This window comes from Panthera tigris, chromosome B4, assembly GCF_018350195.1.
Source record: "Panthera tigris isolate Pti1 chromosome B4, P.tigris_Pti1_mat1.1, whole genome shotgun sequence".
NCBI lineage: Eukaryota > Metazoa > Chordata > Mammalia > Carnivora > Felidae > Panthera > Panthera tigris.
In genome coordinates this window covers 139128437-139148664 of record NC_056666.1, presented here as the reverse complement: position 1 = coordinate 139148664, position 20228 = coordinate 139128437, and the positions used below count along the sequence as shown (strand labels likewise).

General features: G+C 62.0%; 1 protein-coding gene across 1 annotated transcript in view; it reads right to left on the bottom strand.

Moving 5' to 3' along the window:
* TAFA5 (TAFA chemokine like family member 5) overlaps positions 1-20228 on the bottom strand; it is a 190464-nt gene that overhangs the window by 2621 nt on the left and 167615 nt on the right. The window lies entirely within an intron of this gene.

Here is a 20228-nt window from a genome sequence, read left to right as displayed (position 1 = left end):
GGTCCCAGGTCATCCCAAATGCCCACGCGGCCCCGGTCTCCCTTGCCCCCCAAGGTGGCCCCAGGCCCAGCCAGGGACCCTGGGGCTCTGGTCAGGCACTCAGGGGCTGTCCCGCCCGGTGCAGCCTCCCCGCAGGGGCCCCCAGGCAGGGGACGGGACACAGCACAGAGTGACGGCCGGGGTGGGGAGGCTGTCAGCCATCCCAGCTCAGCCTTCTCTCTCCACGCAGAGGCACCCCCCGCCCCCGGCTGGCCCCCATCTGCACCCCACCTGCCTGAGGCCCCCACCACACTCCCGCCCAACAGGCCCCTGCCCCACCCCCGCTGGCCGCACCACGGCCTCTTAGCCTTCTCTCAAATTCTCAGTCCCACCAGGCCGGGCACGAGCGGTCCTTGCTCGTGGGGACCCTCTCCCCAGGTCCCCCTGCAGAGAAGCCCATCCTGATGGCGCCACCTGGAGTCGACCGTGCCCCGGCTGCTTACGCGGTAGGTGTGGGGGGGCCGTCCTCAGGCCGGCCACGCCCCACCCGTCACCCCTGAGGACCCACTCAGGGAGTCTGGACACCTGGCTGCAGGGAGCCGTCCGGGGACAGAAGAGACGGTCTCCCGGGGACAGATCAGGCTGCACCTGGCGCCCTTGGCGCCCCAGGCACCACGGAACAGAAGAGCCGGCTCGGCTCATTGCATCCAGATCCCCTACAGAGACCCCGTTCGCCCCCGGAGGACAAGGGCTCGTCTTCTCACTGACGGAGGCCGTGGCCAGAAGGGAGCAGGGCAGGGCCGGTGGGGCCTGGGTCCCCACGAGCCACCGAGGGCGGACGGCTTGTTTCTGCAACAAAACCTGGCAAAGCGTCTGGACCCTCCCCTGTGCCCGCTCCGCCCCCACCAGCGCCCTCTGGGGTCTTACAGCTTCCTGCCCAGGCTCCCCCCGCCCCCGCCCCCGCCCCAGGCAGAGCGGAATCGGCGTGGGATCTGCGAGCACTGGGGGAACAGGGAGCTGTTGGCTCTTATCTGGGATTGCGGCCACCGGAACCATGGGAACAGAGGTGACCGACGGGGGTGCGGCCTGACCCAGACCCAGGCCCACACGCAATGCGGCCGTGGAGCCCTGGCGGGGCAGGGGGGTGGGGGAGGTGTCATCAGCTGGGCCCCTGGAGGGTTGGCTGAGCCCCTGGGGACAGTGCAGACCCCAGCTACACATCTGCGTCCTCCCACCGAGGTCCTGGACAGCAGAGGAGGGCGAGGGTGTGACCACCGGAGGTCGGCGACCCCTGAGTGCTTCAGGATCCATGCCTGAAATGGCCCCCGGGTGCTCGGGTGGTGGGGACCCCAGGCCCCCCACGGTCTGCCTGTGCGGGGTCCTGCAGACGGGGCCGGCGGAGGGGGGGTGCTCCTTGGGATCATGAATACAGAAGATGGCAGGTGGCGGCTGGAAGCTTTAGAAATCCGACAATTAAACCACATGAGCACTTGGTCACATCTTTGCAACCAAAACGTATTGCTTTGATTGTCAAGATTCACTCTGTTCCCTGGAGCTCTTCTGGGGCCTGTGCCTCGGTCCCGTCCTTCAGCAGCTGCGTGCCCGCGCTTTCCAGAGAGGAATAACGAGACGGGTCTTGAGACAACGTGCCCCCTGAGGCTTGTCCTGCCGTCCGCTCCCCCACACCCCCCCCCCGGGGCCGCCGTTGGCTCCCCAATCCCCTGCGTCACATCCAGGCCCTCCCCCTGCCTCCCAGAGCCCCCAGCACTTTGCGGGACCCTCGCCTGGCCGGGGTTCCCCCCCCACCCGCTGCCCGGGACGTGCCCCCACCGTCCAGCCAGGCCAGGGAGGGCTGATGCAGACGCCTCGGGCACAAACCCTCACTGGCCCCCCAGGGCTCAACCGAGGAAAGTCTGCCTACTTTTCTGTTTCTCGTTCACGGGAGAACGGGGAAGGGCAAGCACGTAAACAACGAAATTCCACCGGCGTTTCCACATCCAAAGGTAAGTATTTGGAAGATTCCAGCCCATCTCCTTCCCCAGTGTAGTGGCGTGCACACGGTGGGGGGGGGGGGGGGTGGGGGGCGGGGTGTGGGGAGCTAATTCCACGTGGCCCACGAGGCAGAAATGCCAGGTCCTCCGCGGGGCTGGAGGGGGAATCCCTCACCGTCTCCCGCGACACCGGGTGAGACCCTCCGTCTAGATGCGGTTCCTCTCGCTTTGCTCACGGCGCCCGCGCCCTCCCCACAAGGCTGGGGGGGCACCATGCGGGCCAGCGCCGCGGCGAGGGGGCCGTGCCCCGTACAGCCGGACCCGTGTCACTTAACCTTCCCAAGGCCACGGCCTCAACCCCCACACGCTGCCCCCTGCCAGCCACAGGGACACCAGGCACGGTCAGCGCTGTCGTTCGCTCCTTGGAAATCAAAGCCGGCCCCTCCCACTGACCCAGGAGCAAAGCCCCAGGTGGACACGTTCTGTCCCTGCAGGCCCCACGTCCAGCAGCACACTCAGCCGGCCTCCCGTCAGGGTCACGGACTCCAGGGGTTTCGCGCCTCCAGGCCTGTGAGCTGGGGCGCTGCCCGGCCCCGGGCACCCCGCTCCCCCCGCCCTGCTTCCTCAGCATAAAACGGGAATCGGGTGCCCTGGCCACAGGGCCCAGGAGGGGGTGACCTTCCTCCTCGGGGGCCTGGGGGTGGTCAGTGCCGGGTCCCGAGGCCAGGACGTCTGGAGCGTCACGCACGTGCTCTCCCCTGACAGCTCGGCCTCGGTGTTCCCCACGGACGGGAGAGGGCGTTCACCGCAGCTGTGGGCTGGGGCCTGCCCACCGTCACAGGGCGGGACCACCAGGGCACAGGTGGACACCCGGCCGTCGGGGTCGGTGGTGAGGCGGCAGGAGCAGGGCCTGGGAACCCACAGACCCGGAAGGCAGACGGTGGTCTCGGGAGCCGGGTCTCTGCAGCCCAGCTGCCTTCCTCCAGGCCGGCTGCCCTGACCTCGGGCGTCTGGGGACCACCTGACAACACAGCCTGCTGTGAGCAGGGGACACGCCTCCTCCCAGAAGCTCGTGCCTTTGCTCGCTCGCTCGCTCATTAGCCACGGATTTCAGAGAACGCTGCCGCTGGTCTCCAGCACTCCCACACACACGGGTGTTTTCATCACTGCAGTGGCTCTGAAGGCGCCAGGGATCCGGAGCCCATGCACCGCACGAGGCCCCAGGCAGAGGGGGGCCGCTGTCCCGCCCCGGGTGACGAGGCCTGGGGCCCCGGGCCACCACACAGCACGCCGGCCCTGCAGAGCTGAAGGACGGGCTGCGTCTCCCGGAGCGGGCGTCCCGGGGGACGGGGGGTGTCCTCCTGGCAGAGAGCCCGGGGTGGCGGGTGGGGGTCCCGCCCGAGGGTGAGGCCGCGTCCGACCGGGACCGGGCGAGGCTTCCCTGTCCTGCTCTCACGTCAACGCTGGCGACCCAGGGCTCTCTGCGGAACGCCCCGCCTCGTCTACCTCTGCTGAGCACAGAGGGACGCGGCCCCTCGAGGATGATGCAACCCTCAGGCCCCGCGTCTCCGGAGGGTGTGCCCCAGGCCAGCCCTTGGGCCGCAAAGCTGGATGCAGGACCCCCAGAGCACGGCCTCCAACCAGGCGCGGGGCCGGCTGCGGTGGGGGCGCTGTGCAGCCACCAGCTCACACACCAGCCTGTCCCTCCCACAGCTGGGGCCGGGCCTCGTGTCCTCTGTGAGACAGGACCCAGGCAGCACCTGGCTGGCAGGGCGTGTTGAGGATTCCGGGGCCGGACTTAAGTGCCGGCCCTGGTGCAGGAGGGCAGCCCTTCGGCACGAGAGCCAAGGACCCGGGGGCGGTGTTGGGAGCCACCCCAGCCCGCCCTGCTCTCCACCGATAAGCCTTCGCGACTCTACTGTCTAGGGCCTCACAGTTCCCTCCCTCAGCAGTTTGCACCCCGAGGCCTGTCCTGGGTCCCCACACGTCTGTCTGTCTATGCAGACCGACCGGCATCATCCGGTTTCTCAGCAGCTGTGCCCCGTGCCGGCTCCCCATCCTGGGCCACAGGCCCCCACCCACCCACCACTGCCGGCCGTGCTCCTGTCTGCCTCTGTGTCGTCTGGCCACGGGCCTCCCCCCCCCCCCCCCCCCCCCCCCCCCCCCCGCCAGCCACACATGCCGTGCCCCTGGGTGGACTGGGGGACGGACGGTGAGCACAGCAGAGCTGAGGTGTCCCCAGCCTCTGTCCTGCTCAGGCCAGGCTTCCCTGGGCTCTTGGAGAGAGAAGCCTGAGCCCAGCACAGCACATCCGGGCAGAGCAGAGGCGGGCGTGGCTTTCCTCCTCAGTGAGCATCTCTCCTCCTTCTGCCTCCGGGCACAGGGCTGAGGGCAGCACGCAGAGGGCACCTGCACGAGGGCCAGTCCGGTGCGAGGCCTTTGTCATCAGAGCCCCAGTCCCCTTCCCCACCATGTGCCTGGCCCCCAGAGACAGACGGGTGGGGTGGCCTGACCTCCACAAAGTCCCGGCCCGGCCCACAGCTGGTGGTGGCCACCAGCTCCTCCCTAGGCCTGGTGACAGGGACTGAGCTGCAGTCAGAGCTGCGGTGACGGGTCCGGCGGGCCCGGAGGCAGGGTCCTCGCAGGTGTGGGCAGAAGCCAGCAGGGCGTTCCCGGCCCTGGGGGGGAAGCAAGAAGCGTGTCCAGCTCAGGAACCTTAGGTGGAGGCCCCTCTCGGGACCTCCCAGGGCTCCCGGCTCGTGGCCTGTGCGGGTGGCCACAGCTCAACCAAAAGCTGACGTGTGGGGCCTCTGCCTGTGGCAGGACATTGCTGGGCCCGGGGAGCGGCCTCACTCGCCTCTGGCTCCCTTCCTCGGGAACGCCCGCTTCTGTCACACCCTGAGGTCGGCCGGCCCACACAGGGACCCCGGGGGAACCCTCCTGCTGTCCTGGCCGGCTGCCCCCTCCCCTGGGGACCGCACAGCTGAGCTCCAGTGACCACATGGGCTCCCACCTGCTCGGGGACATGTGGAGCCGGTGAGCCCCGGGCTTGGAGGGACCGAGAGGGCCATCGGACCGTCAGGCTGCAGGGAGAGTCCCCTGTGAATAGCCCCGCCTCTCGAGAGCGCGTCCGTCCTGGGGGCCCCCCCTCACCCACACACTCGAGGGCTCAGGACTCGGCATCTGGGTCAGCGGGCTGGGGCCCTGCGGCCGTGACACCCCTGCCCTGGGGAAGCGTCCCGTGTGGGTGGTTCCTGTGCCCCCTCGGCCACAGGAAGATGCTCACGGACAAGCCACCTGTGCGCGGTGCCTTGTCAGTTCGCGGGCCGGGATGGTGCTGTGGGGCCGCCAGAGCCCCGTCCGGGGGTCGTTCCGCCCACCCCGGAAAGTTCTCTGCGGTGACAGGCAGGTTTCTCTCAGTACTCGGTCGTCTAAAAAACATGACAGAACTTTCCAGCCCGAGTCCGATGCGCGGTATTTTCTGTTCCTCATTAAAAGCTTGTGTTTGACGCGAGGTCAGGACCAGGCACCTGTATTCAAGAACGCGCCGTTCTGGATTGAGAGCCCCGAACAAAAGGTCCTAATAAACAGCAGACACGCAGACACGGTGAGACACGGAGGCGACGGCAGCCTGCCTGGATAGAGGCTCGGAAAGAGCTGTTGCCATGGGGAAGATAAAGACATAAGCAAGGAAGAAGCTTCTGGAAAGGCCACACGTCATCCCACCGGGTCCCGCCACCCGTGCGTGGTTTCCTCTCCGGGACTGTTCCCTGAAGCTGTACGGCCAGTCCACACACAAGGAAGCCTGGACCCCACGTTCTCCCCAAACCCAGGCTCATCAGAGTGACCGGACTGGCCGTGGCTTGCCCGACGTGGCTGACGGCAGCTCCTTGGGGTCACCGAGTGGGCTGGCGACCTCAGAGCAGCCCCCGCACCCTCCGTCCCAACGTGTGAGCGGCACAGGCGTGTCTGGGCCGGGTGAGGCGCGCTCCGTGCACCCTGCGGTGGGTCCCCGGGCATGGGCTCACCATGTCCGCCCCTGTCCGTCCTTCCTCCCAGCCTGCGACTCCCTGCGTCCCGGGCTCACTCTGCAGGGCACTGGGTGGGTTCCGGCGGGCGTGAGGTCCTGCCTGGCTCTTCGGGGAGGTGAGGCTCTGACACCGGTCAGGAGGCTGATCGGCCTGGGGGGCCGGGCGGGGAGCCCCCTGAGCACGGGCCCGGCCACAGGGATGGAGACGCGGACTGAGACGGTCCCCTCAGATGACAGGCTCGGAGGCCCCTCCTGCTCCTGCTCTAGAATGAGGCTAAACCACGTGGCCACCACACGTGTCCTGGGGCCACGGCCGGACCACTGCTTCCCAGGGTCTCTTAGCACCAGGTCGGGGCTCGCGTCCAGGGTCTTGACGCTGCTCGGCTGTTCGTGATCTAAGCACCCTAGGTTACTTCGGCGCTGCCTGCCTCAGTTTCCCCAGGTGTAAACACACCCCCACCTCCCCACTTCCTGTTTATAAACCATCAGAGCAAGTCTAACGGAGCCAGCAGCAGACAACTGCCTCTCACGCTGAAAGGGAGAACAGCTGAGGTTTTAGGGTCCCCCGAGCAGGTGGTGAAGAGCCCAGCCCTCCACCCAAAAGGGTTTCTGCTCGTCCTGCGGCTGTGTGTGCAACTCGCTCTTTCCTCATCGGGGCGGGGGGTGCCCCGGGGGCTGACGGGGGGGGCGGCCCCGGGGTCTGACGGGGGGGGCGGCCCTGGGGGCTGATCCTTCGGGCCCCAGAGCACCTGGACGCTGCCTCCGACACATCCCGGGTGAGGTTCCTGAAGGCCCCGTTTCTGCTCTGAGCATCTGCACGTCTCCGGGCCCCCCTGACCCCCCTGCTCACCTGTGCCCCCTCCCTCTTCACATCAGCTCCGAGCAAGCCCCCCGCGGGCCGACCCTCTACTGCCCGCATCCTGCGCTACCAGGCGTGTTCCCCAAGGCAAGACCTGTGCTCATGGGGACACGTTCCTTGTGTATTTCTGGAGCCGCAGACGGCCTGGCACGCGCTGTGGGTGTCCAGGGAGGGAGGGAAGGAAGGACGGAAGGAAGGAAGGACGGAAGGAGGGAGGGAGGACGCAGTCCCAGAAGCTGACGGACCCGGATCTGTGGGCAAACCGCCAGTGTCCACGGCCGAGCGATCCCGGGCCGGGCTCTGGGCTGGGGGACAGGACGTGCTCGTAAGGCACAGGCTTTGGAGCCGGTCTGCCCAGGTATGAAGAGCAGCCTGTGAGCTGGGCCCTCTTCTTAACCTCCCTGGGGGATGAGGCCGGCATCCGCCTCAGGGGCTTGGGGGTCCCGGGGCGGGGTGGGGGGCGGAGCCACGGTGGGAGGAGCCTCAGAGAAGGGCTGGAGCCTGCAGGTGCTCTCAGACACACCCACCGTCAGGCCCCCGCCCTCGGCGCTCTGGGTCCCTGCGCCCTTCTCTGTGACACCGGGACAGGACGGGTCTCCCCGCCAGTGTGGCGGTGTGGCTCTGGTTTGTTTCCTTTTAAGAAAAAACACGCAGTTTCATTTTAAGAGTCTCGCGTAAGCCAGAGGACGGGGGTAGGCCATGGCGAGGACACGAGCCGCGGTGACACGGACGCAGCAGCCGCCGTCTGGATGGGAGGGGCGGTACCAGCGACCCGGCAGCCGACACCGCAGGCCGGGCGGCTCCAACCACAGACCCTCGTCCTCTCTCGGCCGGAGCCGCGTGGGGATCCAGGCGCGGGCGGGGCTGGTCTCTCGTGAGGCCCCTCTCCCTGGCGTGTGGACGCCGACCCTTCCCCGTGTCCTCGTGTGGCCTTTCTCTGCATGTGTGGACCCTGTGTCCCTTCTCACCAGGACGCGGGTGCTGAGGGATCAGGGCCCCGCCTGCTGACCTCACACGACCCTAATGTAAAGGCTCGACTTTGAACCCACAGCTGCTCGGGCAGATCTGACCCTCGGGTCCGAGTGATGGGAAGCTTCTCAGCAGGTGTCACCCACGCAGGAATTTCTGAAGCGCATCACTCTTGCCTTTCGTGCCCCACACGGGTCTGGGCTCGGTGGCCTGTCAGCCGGATGGTCTGACTGAATCCTGACCTCTCGGAGCCTCAGTTTCCCCGCCGGTGAGGTGATGACAACGCCCAGGGTGGGGGGGAGGCTGGGGGTCCATCCAAGTGCCGGGGGCGGGGCCAACCTCCCAGACGTCGGTTGGAGAAGCCCCAGGACAGACTGGACTCGGCCGGGTTCCAAGGCTGCCGGTGTCACATCTACAGGGAGGGCACGAGCCGTGGCTCCGGGCCCGCTCACGTCCCAGCAGCCACGCGCGCAGACCCCCGAGCCCCGAGCGGGCCGAGGAGCCGGCCGTGCACCTGACGGAGGCGGCAAGGACGCGGCTTCCCCGGGCGGCTCTCAGGTCCGGAGGCCAATGTGCGACCGGGGCTTAGGGGGCGAGGACCAGGGGCCACCCCGCCGCGGCCGAGGGGAGACGCGGCCCTTGGGGGCCTCCTCTCCCCTCTCCCTCCACCTGCAGAGGCAGCGGCCAGCATCTCCCCCTCTGCCCTCCCACGGCCGCTCCCTTGCCGCCCCCTACAAGGACATCTGTGGCCGCACGTGGAGCCCCCCAGACGATCCCCACCCCACGGCCCCTGCTTCAGATCACGTCTGCAAAGTGCCGCCTGGCTTCTAAGGCCACGTTCCAGGCCCCGGAGCAGGACCTGAACGTGTCTGGGGGCCGTGGGTCAGATCGTCACAAACGCTCACTAATTCCAGAAAGAGACCTCCTTCCCGGAGTGGTCAGGAGGACGGGCCCTTCCTCCTCTGTCCCCGCAGGGGCAGCGGAGGGCCTCCCGCAGGAGAGGCCGGACGAGAGGCCGGGCTCCCCGCTGCTGGTGCACAGCTGCCCCTCGGGCGACGGGGCGGGTGTAAGGGGGGCTGCACAGCTGGTCCGGACTCTCCCTTCCCTCTGGACCTTCCCCACGGGGTCGTCCTCAGCCCCACATCCGGTCGTCGGGCTCCACACGATGAAGCTCGTGGGCCCGCGTGTTTGTGAACCGAATCCTGAGTCTGGGATATCCGTGACGCCTGACCCTGTGGAGGGGGCACGACCCTTCCCTGTGGGGGGGCACGACCCTTCCCAGAGGAGCCCGTCTCCCGCGTGCAGAACACAGAGCGCCTGGGATCTAGCAGCGGCTGGGTGGGGTCTGAGGACACCGCCCCGGGGAAGGAGGTGCCCCAGCGTCCCCGGGGCCGAGCCAGTGGGCCTGCCCTGCCCGGGTCACCCTGCTGGGACCAGCTGCTGCTTCTAGGACGGCCGGCCTCTCCTCCACCTCTACCGCTTGTCAGCCACGGTCCGGCGGTGCTTGGCAGGATTTGCTGACCACCCTGGGATGATGACGACGCTGCTGTCCGGCTCTTGCGGGAGCAGTTAGGAGGCACAGAGTGAAGCTTGTCATCCCCCCGAACCCACAACCCATAAGGGCACATGCTAGCCCCCCTACTCTCTGTGAAGTGTCCCCTCAATCAGGGGGGCCCCATGAGGACACATAACGCACTGGACTCTGACCCGGGCTCAGGGCCTCCGGCCGGTGCTGGCTGGGCCCTCGCTGAGGGGGTTCAGAAGGTTCTGTGCTCTGCACAGGGGAGCCCGGGTGGGGGCTGAGCCTGACAGGCTGGGGGCCACCTGTCCTGGCCCGGCGACCTCACAGCACGTCCCTGCTGCCTACTAAGCGCCGTGAAGCGGTCAGCGCCCCTTGTGACCGGAGAGAGCAGCCGGGCACTGTGTGGTCATCCCCGCAGCTCGGGGATGGGCCCGGGGAGCCAACGGGGAGAAGCTGGGGGACCCCAGGGCCCGTTCCCCGTCTGCAAGGCCCCTGAGCCACCCAGCTTTCCCCAGGCCTGAGGAGATGGGCCACGAGACGAGCTCCTCGCTGAACAGAGCAGGATCCGGGAAGAGGTGGGAGGACTGCGGGCAGCCTAGGCGGGGGAGGGATCGCGGAGAATCTCCGAGAGTCAGCACGTTTGGTGCTAATCAGACTCCCACTGGCAGAACAGCCCAGGCCGTCCCAGGACACGCACGGGGGCAGGTCCCCAGAGCTGGCTGATTCAGCACCCGCCTGCCGAGGACACAGATCGCGGATCGCGGTGACTGAGCTGAACCGTGTGGGGCAGGGGGGTGGGGTGGGGGGCGGTGGTGGTGCTGGGAGGCGTGCACGGCAAATACCAGGCAGAGACGGCGCACAGAGACGGCGGGAAAGCAAGCACATGCGGAGGACGGAGCCACCACGAAACCCTCTCCCCAGATCTGTCTTAATGTGTGTCTTTTTCAGTCATTCTGCTCCCAAGCAGGGAGTCTGAGATCAGAGTCACCTCGGGGTGCACGTGGATTGCCGCAGACACCTAAGCTGTGTCACCCCTCGTAACACCTGCCGCTCAGCCCGGCCACGAACACGGAAGCGGTCGGCTGCTCTAGCCGGGGCCTTGGGGGAACGCAGGCTGGCAGTGATTGCGCAGCCCTTCTGTGCCATGAGGCAGAGAGCCGGGGGAAGAACTGGGGCGGGTGGTGCCAGGGCCGCACCTGGGAAGGAGTGTGCCCTTCCCTTCAACTTCTACAGCGAGAGCCAGAAGGAGTCTCGGACTCACATTACCTCCCGCAGCTGAGAGCTGGAGGGACATGAATTCACTGCTCAGCTAAACAGTGTAGCCTCTCTCTCTGGAAAGTAAGACCTTTTTGAATCTCATATGGGAAAACTAGATTTCTTTCTTTACAGCGGCTTTTTCCTTCCTTTCCTCATAGCTGTCTTTCTTGGGGTCCATCTCCCTGGAGAAGTTTCTAGAAAGTCTGGTCCAGCTGGATCCTAGCTCATACGGGCTCTCGGGAGCTGACTTGGTAGATACGTCTGCTATTTCTATTGAGTGGCCGCTGCTATAGGAAAGCCACGTTTTCTCCTCCTTGGGGAGGGCACCCACGCATCACGGGGCCCCTGGTTTGGGGTCACGGTCACCACGGGCACTAGCATCCGGTTCTAAGACTAAGACAAGGGCGGCTGGGAAGGCGAGACCTCGATCGAAGGAGAGGGTGGTGAGGAGGGTTTTGTGCCTTCGAGGCAGAGTCACAGCTGAGCCTTGGGCTCTGACCCCACGTTTGCTCACCAGGCCCTTACGGAGCGACCAGCCGCTGTGCCCCGGAAATACCAGGGTGCTGCGTGACCGGGAGCCTCACTGGCTCTTAGGGCCCCCCCGGCTTTTCTGTGACGAGGACCCCATTTTATTTTAACGCTTATTTACTTTTGAGACAGAGAGAGAGCATGAGCGAGGGAGGGACAGAGAGAGGGAGACACAGAGTCGGAAGCAGGTTCCAGGCTCTGAGCTGTCAGCACAGAGCCCGACGTGGGGCTCGAACCCACGAACCACAAGATCATGACCTGAGCCGAAGTCGGATGCTCAACCGACTGAGCCACCCAGGCGCCCTGAGAACCTCACTTGAGAGAGCTACAAAGAGATGGGGGGCTGATTACCTGCCCAGTGGACACAGGCCCCCCACGGACATGCGGAAAAGAACAGCAGTGTAGGTGTGTGCAGAGGTGTGGCTGTGTGTACACGCGAGAGTGTGTGTGCAGGTGGGGTGGGCGTGTGGCTGTGTGTGCACATTGGACGCGCCTGCCCCCCTCCCCCCCCACCCTGGAGGGTCTTTGCGGGGCCGTCCTGACTCTGGGCCCAGATTTGGTGGGAGGTGCTCACAAGGTCCAGGACCCATGGCAACAGCGGCCTCCCCTGGCGAGTGCAGGGCGTGGGCCACCCCAGCCCGGTGGCTTTCAGCCTCTCTCACTGTGTCCCTGCCCCATCCGGTCTATCCGTACTTGGTCCTGAGACCTCGCAGGCTGCTGGGGACCAGCTACAGGGCAGGTCTGAGCTGGCGCTCCCCATCTTCTCCTGTGGCTGGACACGCCCACAGGGGACGTCTCTGGGGCTCACAGACCCAGCCACAGCTCTCCTGGTGCCAGGCGGGTTTCCACGGCCCGCCTTTCCCTTCCTTCTGGGGCCACAGATGAGCCCCCGTCCTCTCCCCTCGTGCGTCCCAGGCAGGTCTTTGCCCAGAAAAGTCTCCACACTGGGGCCTCTCTGTTGCCCTCCCTGCAGAGCTCAGGAAAGGCACTCAGCTCCCCACAGCCTCAGTTTCTACATCCACTAAATGGGACTCTGAAAAGGGACTGGCCAGACAGTTTCTGCAGGGGCACGATTCCCCCTCGTCATGCAGGAGTGGAAATGTGAACGGTCTGTTGTCCAAAGAGCTACTCAAGATCGCACGACATACTTATCCGCGCACGTGCGGCAACACTGAGGTCGTTCTTGAGTCGGCATGCAGGCTCCTCGTCTGGGCTCTCGAGCGCGCACAGGGGCCCCTGAATAAATAAAGGGAGGCTGGTCCCTTAGGTCCCAATTGAGGTTTCACCATGCGCAGCGGTCTACAAGGAAGCCTGTTCCGCCCTGAGAAAGCCCCAGCCTCAGCCCAGCCTCCCGCGTCTCAGGGAATCGCTCCCACCCAGCCTGAGCCCTCGGAGCCTACAGGCGGCTCACTCCCCAGCCCGCGAGGGCCACAGGCAAGGTGCCAGAAGCCAGCACAGCCCGGGGCTGCAGGCACGCGGGATGCCACATGAGGCACAGAGAGAGACGGCTCTAGAATCCGGATGGATCCTGCGTCCACGGTTCCACTGGCTGTTTAAGTTCTTACTCTACGTTTTGCAAACGGAAAGCAGAAGGAACAGATGGTGCCAATGCAAGAAAGTCGGCAGGGACGCCATGAGTGGGACCCGCCCAGTGTCCTCCCGGGGCCCCAGGTGACACAGGGGCTGGGATGGCTCTGGTCCACCAGAGGGCAAACGCCCACCTGGGAGGGGGCACCGGGGCCCACACGGCTGGAATGCCCCGGTGAGATCTGGTCAGGCAGGTCACAGAGGTCACACGTGTGGGGGGCGTGGTTCAGATGCTCGGGTTCCCACTGAGAGTCTCTCCGCAATCTGAGAAGTCACAGCGACATTCGTGGAAGCTCCCTGCTGCCCTCTCCCCAGCCTGCCCTCTCCCCTGAGAGCAGGGGCCCGTCCGGCCCTGGCAGAACCCACAGGGACCGCCCCGGACTCATGACCATGTGCTGAGCCCCTCGTGGGTCTCCAACACGACCGCCCCCGACCCCTTTCCACGGAGGGGCGTGCGGAGACCTCGTCTGCTCTGGGAGGACCCCCTCTGTCGGCCGCTAGCAGGCAGGTGAGGGCCTTCCATCCTGAGCCAGGCTCTGGCCCGCAGACCCCGCAGGGGCGCCCCGCTCTGTCTGCTCTGCTGGTGCGTCACCGTCCCGCTAACGCTGGATTAGGGAAGGTGACGGCTCCACTGGGTCCTCTCAAGGCCGGGACCCCCGGCAGCCTCCTGTCCAGGTGCCGCCCGGCTCCTTCAGGGAGGCCTCCCCACTGGGTGAGGACCCCAGGCTGAGACTGACCCCGAGTCCCCTCAGGGCTCCTGCCGAGTCCAGCTCTGCCCACGACTCCCGAGAGGACCCGATGCCCCCTCACTGCCTCCATGCGCCCACTCCCTGTGCCCGTTAGGCCAGGGCAGGGCCACCAGCTGGGTCTGGTCACTGCCACCTCCTTGCCGGCAAGGAGACCGACTGGCCTTCGAGCTCCCTAAAGTCTCGGGTCTTTTACGACAGCCCAGGTTGCCAGGTGGCCTTCTGAAGGGGGGCGTTGACAACCCAGGGCGAGGTCTACAGCCTGGACACCCGCCCTCTGTCCACCCCCCCACGGCAGCGCCGGCTTTGAGGTCCTTCCCTCGCCTGCGCTAACTGGGCGGCTGCCCCTGCCAGCCCCACACCGGACCCCAGCCGGCACGGGGGCACGGCGGCCTCGGCCACCTGCCGCGAACAGCAGACCCGTGGCCCACGTTCACAGGCAGGTGGCACCTAGGGGACGCAGAGATGACAGCGCGCGTCTTCAAAGGCGGCACCAGAAGCGCTCTGGCCGACGCCTTGCCGTCCGCCGTCCACAGTGGGGAGGGCGGCCCTGTGTGCTCCGGGAGCTCAGGATCAAACCCCTTCCCCGGTCTCCTTCCTGGGGCCACTGACAGGAAAATGAACACTCCCAGTATGGGGTCAGCTCTGCGCGGCCGGGTCTGGGCCTCTGAGCTGGAGCCCCGCCGGACCGCTGTCCATCCCCGATCCCTGGGACCGGGCGGTGCCCACACTGGGGCCGCTGTCGGTCCCCGAGCCCTGGGACCGGGCGGAGGACTGGCCAAAAGGACGTCTCCATGTACCCGTCTGTAACAGCTGCACTGAATTTGGCTCCCTCGCTGCAGTCACCCTTCCGGAGGGTCCAGGCAATGCCTGCTGTTTCCTGGGGTGTGTGGCCCACCCCACAGCCAGTCAGAAGACCTCCCCACCCCACATACAAGGAACCCTGACCCCTCAGCAGTCATGACCGCCCTCCACCACCCTCTACCAGCCCCGGCGGCCCCTCAGCGGACTTTTCTGCCCCCCCACCCCCCACCCCACGTCTGCCTTTTCTAAACACTTCCTGTGAACCAGTCACACACAGGGGGCCTTTTGTGTCTGGTGTCTTTCACCTTGTGCGATGCGTTCAGGGCTGGTCCCCGGTGCGGCCTCTCGAGCGGAGGCCTTGCTCCGCTGGAATGATATTCACTGAACGGCGGGACTCATCAGCAACGGGGCGTCTGGGCCGTGCCGCACAATGTCGCTGCGGTCCCGCGAGCACGGCTCTCTGAGTGGACGTGGCTTCCTCTTCTGTCGGGCAGACGCCCGGGGTCCCGCGGGACAGGAGCGGCGGGTCATGTGGTGACTACGTTTCCCTTCTGAGCACCCGCCAGCCTGGCCTCCAAACGGCCCGAGCATCTTTCTGCTTCTCTTGATGCCTGTCCCCTAAGCACTTTCTCAAAAGGCAGTTCTCAGGCACACCCTTCCCGAGGCCTCCACGTGAGACCGAACGGAATTAAAACCACACGCGAGCACCTCCTTCGTGTTCGGGCTGCCCGCTCCCCGACCGGGGGTCTCTCTCCCCACTTTCCTCGCTGTTCCCATTTGCCGTTTCCGGACCTCCCTGCCGCTGGGCTAGCCTCCTGTCTGCGTGCCGTCCCTCCTCCGCGCGGTTCGGAGCCAGCCCTGCTGTGGGGGCTCCACTGCCTCCCGACCCTGCGACCTGTCTGTTTTTGGGAAGGTGGGTTTGGCTTTCGGAGGTTTGGGCTGTCAAGGTAAGTCCGGGCGGCCCGCTGAAGGCGGGGCCCCGCGTGGGCCTGTCGGGCTCCGGCTGACTCTGGAACCTCACGGCGTCCTCATCTGTACAGCGGGGAGAACAGTCTATGGCTCACGGTGGCCGTCAGCCTAACAGGTGGATTTACGTGCGTGTGCACAACAGCGTCTGAGCATGTGTACTGTCCGAAGTGTTCCTGGTTGTTCCCGATTCCTCAGACGCGATTTATAGCGACTGCATCCCTGTCCTCACCCTGAAGCCACCTGTCCCCTCACTTTCTCCTGCCGTCCCACGGTCTGGGTGGCCACGTCCAGTCTGGAGTCCCCGGGGAATTCAATGTGGAGTGAGGTGAGCGGTCAGACTCTGACTTGAGTTGCCCCCAAATACGAAGCCCGTTTTCCCCAGCCCGCTGTCGGGGGCCCGTCCCTCCCCCGCTGGTCTGGGCAGCTCACCGCACCCCTCAGTCCATCCCACTGATGCCCACGTTCCACTCGGGGCCATGTGTCCGTGCAGCAGGAAGTAACGCTGGGAAGGCTAACACTTTGCATCAGGTTTTAAGTCTGTCCTCGGTCCTTGTATCAAGGACCAGGGGGGTGACGGCTGGGGTGCAGCCTGGGGGCCGCTCGGCGGCCCCCAGCCCAGGGCTCAGCCACCCACAAGCTCCCCCTGCACAGCCAAGTGCACGCCCGGCGGGACGTGGACGCCTCGGTGGCCTCTGTCCCAGAGCCTTCCTCCACCTCCACCGTGACGGACCTACCCTCCCACGAAACGTACAATCCCTTGTGATGTTCCCAAAAACTTCATCGGAGATTTGACTGAACTTGTATTAAATCTAAAAATTAAATCTGAAGGCACAGACAACCACACAGGGTTTAGGCACTCACCGACTTTATCGAAAAAGGGATTTATTCAAATCCCTTTAATTGTCTCCTGATAAGACTCTGCCGTTATCTTCACACAGGTAATCAACCTTTTCTCACTAAAATGTTATTTCGAGTGACTTCACGTGTTTTCTCCTGGTATCAACAGAGATCTCCCCTCCCTCTTACTTACTCGGGTTTAATTCACTTGTGTATTTTAAACACACACTTACGCTTCTGAAACACATTTGCCTTCAAGTAGGAACAGAACCAGCTTCTGTTTTCTCTAGCCCCTCCTCCACGGCGAGGTAGGCAAGTTTCTTCCTAAAGTCTGCGGGCAAGTTCACCTGCTTTCGCCTCCTAAACGACGTTCACCACGTTCAACCAGCTGCTAATTCCGTATCCCTGAGGGCAGGCTCGGAGGACTTCCCCTCACCTAGCCCCGGGTTGGCAAACCCAAGTTGCAAAGGGCAGGGGGTACAGATTTTCAGCTTTGCAGGGGGTAAAGTCTCTCCTGCAACCACTCAAGTTTGCTGCTGCAGCCCCGAGGCATCCCTAGACCATCTGTAAGTGAAAGGAAGGCTGTGTTCTAATAAAACTTTATTTATAAAGATAAGTAGGGGGCCGGATTTGGCCACCAGGCCATAGTTTGCTGACCTCTGACCTAGAGCTTATCTGATCTCAGCTTGTATCTGCAAAACGTACAGATGAACACAAGGGGACAACCCTCTGTATCATAATTGGTCCATTTTAATAAACCGATTAGTTTTCAAGGCATTTCAGCGGCTTCTGCAGAGGCTTGGAAACACCTGTTTTCCTCATCTGTGGGTAACAATGACTGTATTTTCTCGTATCAAATAATTACGTGCCTGCACTTGCCAGATCTTCGAGAAGGTCATCACGGAGACGGCTGCCGGCTGCCTCAGCGTCATCTCAGATGGATGTTAGGTTCCAGGGTGGGGGGGCCCCCTGCCTTCTCCTCCAGGTGGCCTTGGAGGTCTGTGGTATGGATGCTGTGGTCTGAGATTTTCCTTAGGAATAAATGTGGTTCCTGCCTGGTGCCTTTTTCAGCATCAATGGAATTAGAGCTCGTGTTTATCTGAGCCTCTTGTGGGGCTGGTTGTCTTTTCTGATTCTAAAATATTAAAATAGATGTTTATTTCTTACCTAAATCTACTCCGTGGTGCCTGCCGTGTTTCTTAAAGGACTGAGTTATTCAGCACTCTGTTACTTTATGCAGGTACGGGCGATGTGTGTCCCAATCACCCCCACACATTCCGGGGGTCCCCCAGATGTATCCACTTGCCCAAAACAATGCGGGGCACACGGGGTCCCCCAAGGGCACTTTGCTGTGTGAGTCCAGTGCTCAGCACACGGCCCGAGCCACATCACAGACACAGTCTTTGTGGACAACAATGGCTTTGTGTGTTCTCGGACCTCTGGGGAGACAGCAGGTGTCGTGGTTTCCCTAGTCCCTAAAACGAATGGGGCAATTTTCCAGTATTTGGGGAAAAGATACCTGCACATTAATGTTTTTAAGAACACGGCTGTTGGGACGCCTGGGTGGCTCAGTCAATTAAGTGTCCGACTTCGGCTCAGGTCATGATCTCACGGTCTGTGAGTTCGAGCCCCGCGTCGGGCTCTGTGCTGACAGCTCGGAGCCTGGAGCCTGCTTCAAGTTCTGTGTCTCCTGCTCTCTCTGCCCCTCCCCTGCTCACACTTTGTCTCCCTCTCTCAAAAACAAATAAACCTTAAAAAAGTTTAAAGATAAAGTTACTTAAAGACATTAGTATACCAAAGTCCATCTTTCACTGTGCCTGGCAATACACCGTGTGTGGCTCTTATAACATTTGGAAAGTGATTAAACTGCATGGACTTTATCGTCTGGGATGTGCTGGCTCTCCTCGGACAGGATTACTGTTCTAAATCCTTCAATTCTATGGCAGCTTTGGAAAGCGAGGGGGTTGGCATCCCACCCATTTTACAGATGTAGACACTGAGGCACAGGAAGCTCTGAGTTAGGCAGGTGTCAGGTCCTCGAGCAACAGACTGACTTCAGACCCTGCACGCGGCTACTCGAGTGCGACTTCCCTTTTTTCTTCCTTCCGCACCTCCCCACCCCGACCTTCCATTTGACCAAAACACCGTGGGAAGGTACTGGCTGCTGGGGTTATTACTATTATGTGTTTATTTTGGGGGGCATCTTACATATACTGGAAAGTGACCAGAAAAGAAGGTTGACACATTTCCCCTCTTAGGCAGGTTCCATTCGTGGATTATGGATTCTTCTGCAAGGGTTTCATCAACCGTGGGCAACTGGAAACATCCTGTTCATATGTTAATGTTCAGTACGTAGCTGCAAATTCAGCTGTGATATTTTTATTGTTCAAAAGACCTACGTCCTGGTTATTTTTATTGTTATCTGTGGTTTTTACTTGATCTTAACACAGATGTAAGGGTTGTATAAATTTCCAACTAAAAGTTACGTTTCTGATCATTTTGTTTATTTGCAGTCAGGCTTGCGTCACAGAAATGTATGCTAATCCATGATACTTTCATTATGCTGGACTTTAATTATCGATATGCGTCAATAACTATAAACATTTGTATGACCCTACATGTATCACCTTTAAGCATTAAATCGACATGTTCCAATTTGGTCATGTTTACCTACTGATTTCCTTTCCCTCTCCTTGGCCAGGTATACCTTTATTTATTTGTTGCTTTAAAATTTTTGTTTGTAGGAGTGCCCTTAGAAGGTTTCTTATGTTTGATTATTTATTTATTTATTTAATTTAAATTTTATTTCTAAAGTTTACATACACATCAACGTATAGCGCAACAACGATTTCAGTGTATTTGATTATTTTAAAACCTGATTTAAGCAGTCCTTGCCTTTTAGCAGGGGAGACTAACCCACTTACGTTTATTGCCACCGCTGGCACAGAAGTTGTCATGAATAGCACGTCCCACTCCGATTTCTGGTTAGGGTCCGTTCACGGTTCAGGTCCTTATACACATGCACGTTTCACATGCTTTCTCCTCAGCCATAGTTTGAAGGAATCAGGTTCTTCTATTATCGGCCACCTTTGTGTAATCGAACGCAGTCTCAATGATGAAGCCATGTCTCTAACGACCTAAGTCCTCATGGGTCCTCTACTCCACGAACAGACGTTAGGTCACTCTTCTCTTACTCACCAGCCGCTCTGGCATGTCGGCCTCTGTTGATCTCACCAGAGGCTACAAACTGGTTTACTATCACACAACGATCATCTTTCACAATATACAGCGTACTAAATACATGCTGTGGATTTTGCGTTCAACTTCCTAAGCACACTCACAGGGGTGATTTGTTTGACTGCACGTATCTGTTGGTATCGAGAATCACCGTTCTTCTTCTCACACATGACCTTTTCCCTCATCAGCTCTTGATTTTTATTTCTTCAATTGGCTTCAGATGATTTTTGTTCACGTTTTCAGGGAAGCTTTGTGGGTGGTACACTTTCTAAATCCTCGCAAATTTAAAACTGTCTTCTTTAGTCCCTTGGTCTGAAAAGCAACTCGAACTAGGGGTGAATTCTTTTTTTTTTTTTTTAATGTTTATTTATTCTTGAGACAGAGAGACAAGAGTGCGAGCGGGGCAGGGGCAGAGAGAGAGACACACAGAATCGTAAGCAGGCTCCAGGCTCCAAGCTGTCAGCACAGAGCCCGACGTGGGGCTCGAACTCACAAACTGTGAGATCATGACCTGAGCCGAAGTCGGACGCCCAACCGACTGAGCCACCCAGGGGCCCCGAAGTGGGGTTGAATTCTTAAGTGACAGTATGTTTCAGTCAAATCCCTGGTGGTGTTCCTTCCTTTCCTTCCGGTTCAGAGGGCGCCTGGTCTCTGCCTTCGTAGGTTCCGTGGACCTCTGTCCTCCTGTCTTAATTTTATTTCCCTGATTTAACCTGGCTTGGGATGAGGCAGCCCCCTCTCATCCTTTCCACGCAAACACAAGGCCATGGGGTGCATGGGTCCTGATGCTTCTGTCTCGTTTGTAGTTGGGGGTTTTCTTTCCAGTCCTATTTTTGCCCTAATCTGACGATTCTTTCTTTCCTGGTCACGGTGGCTTCCCCTCTGGAGCGCCCCGTTTCTCAGGTTAGGAATG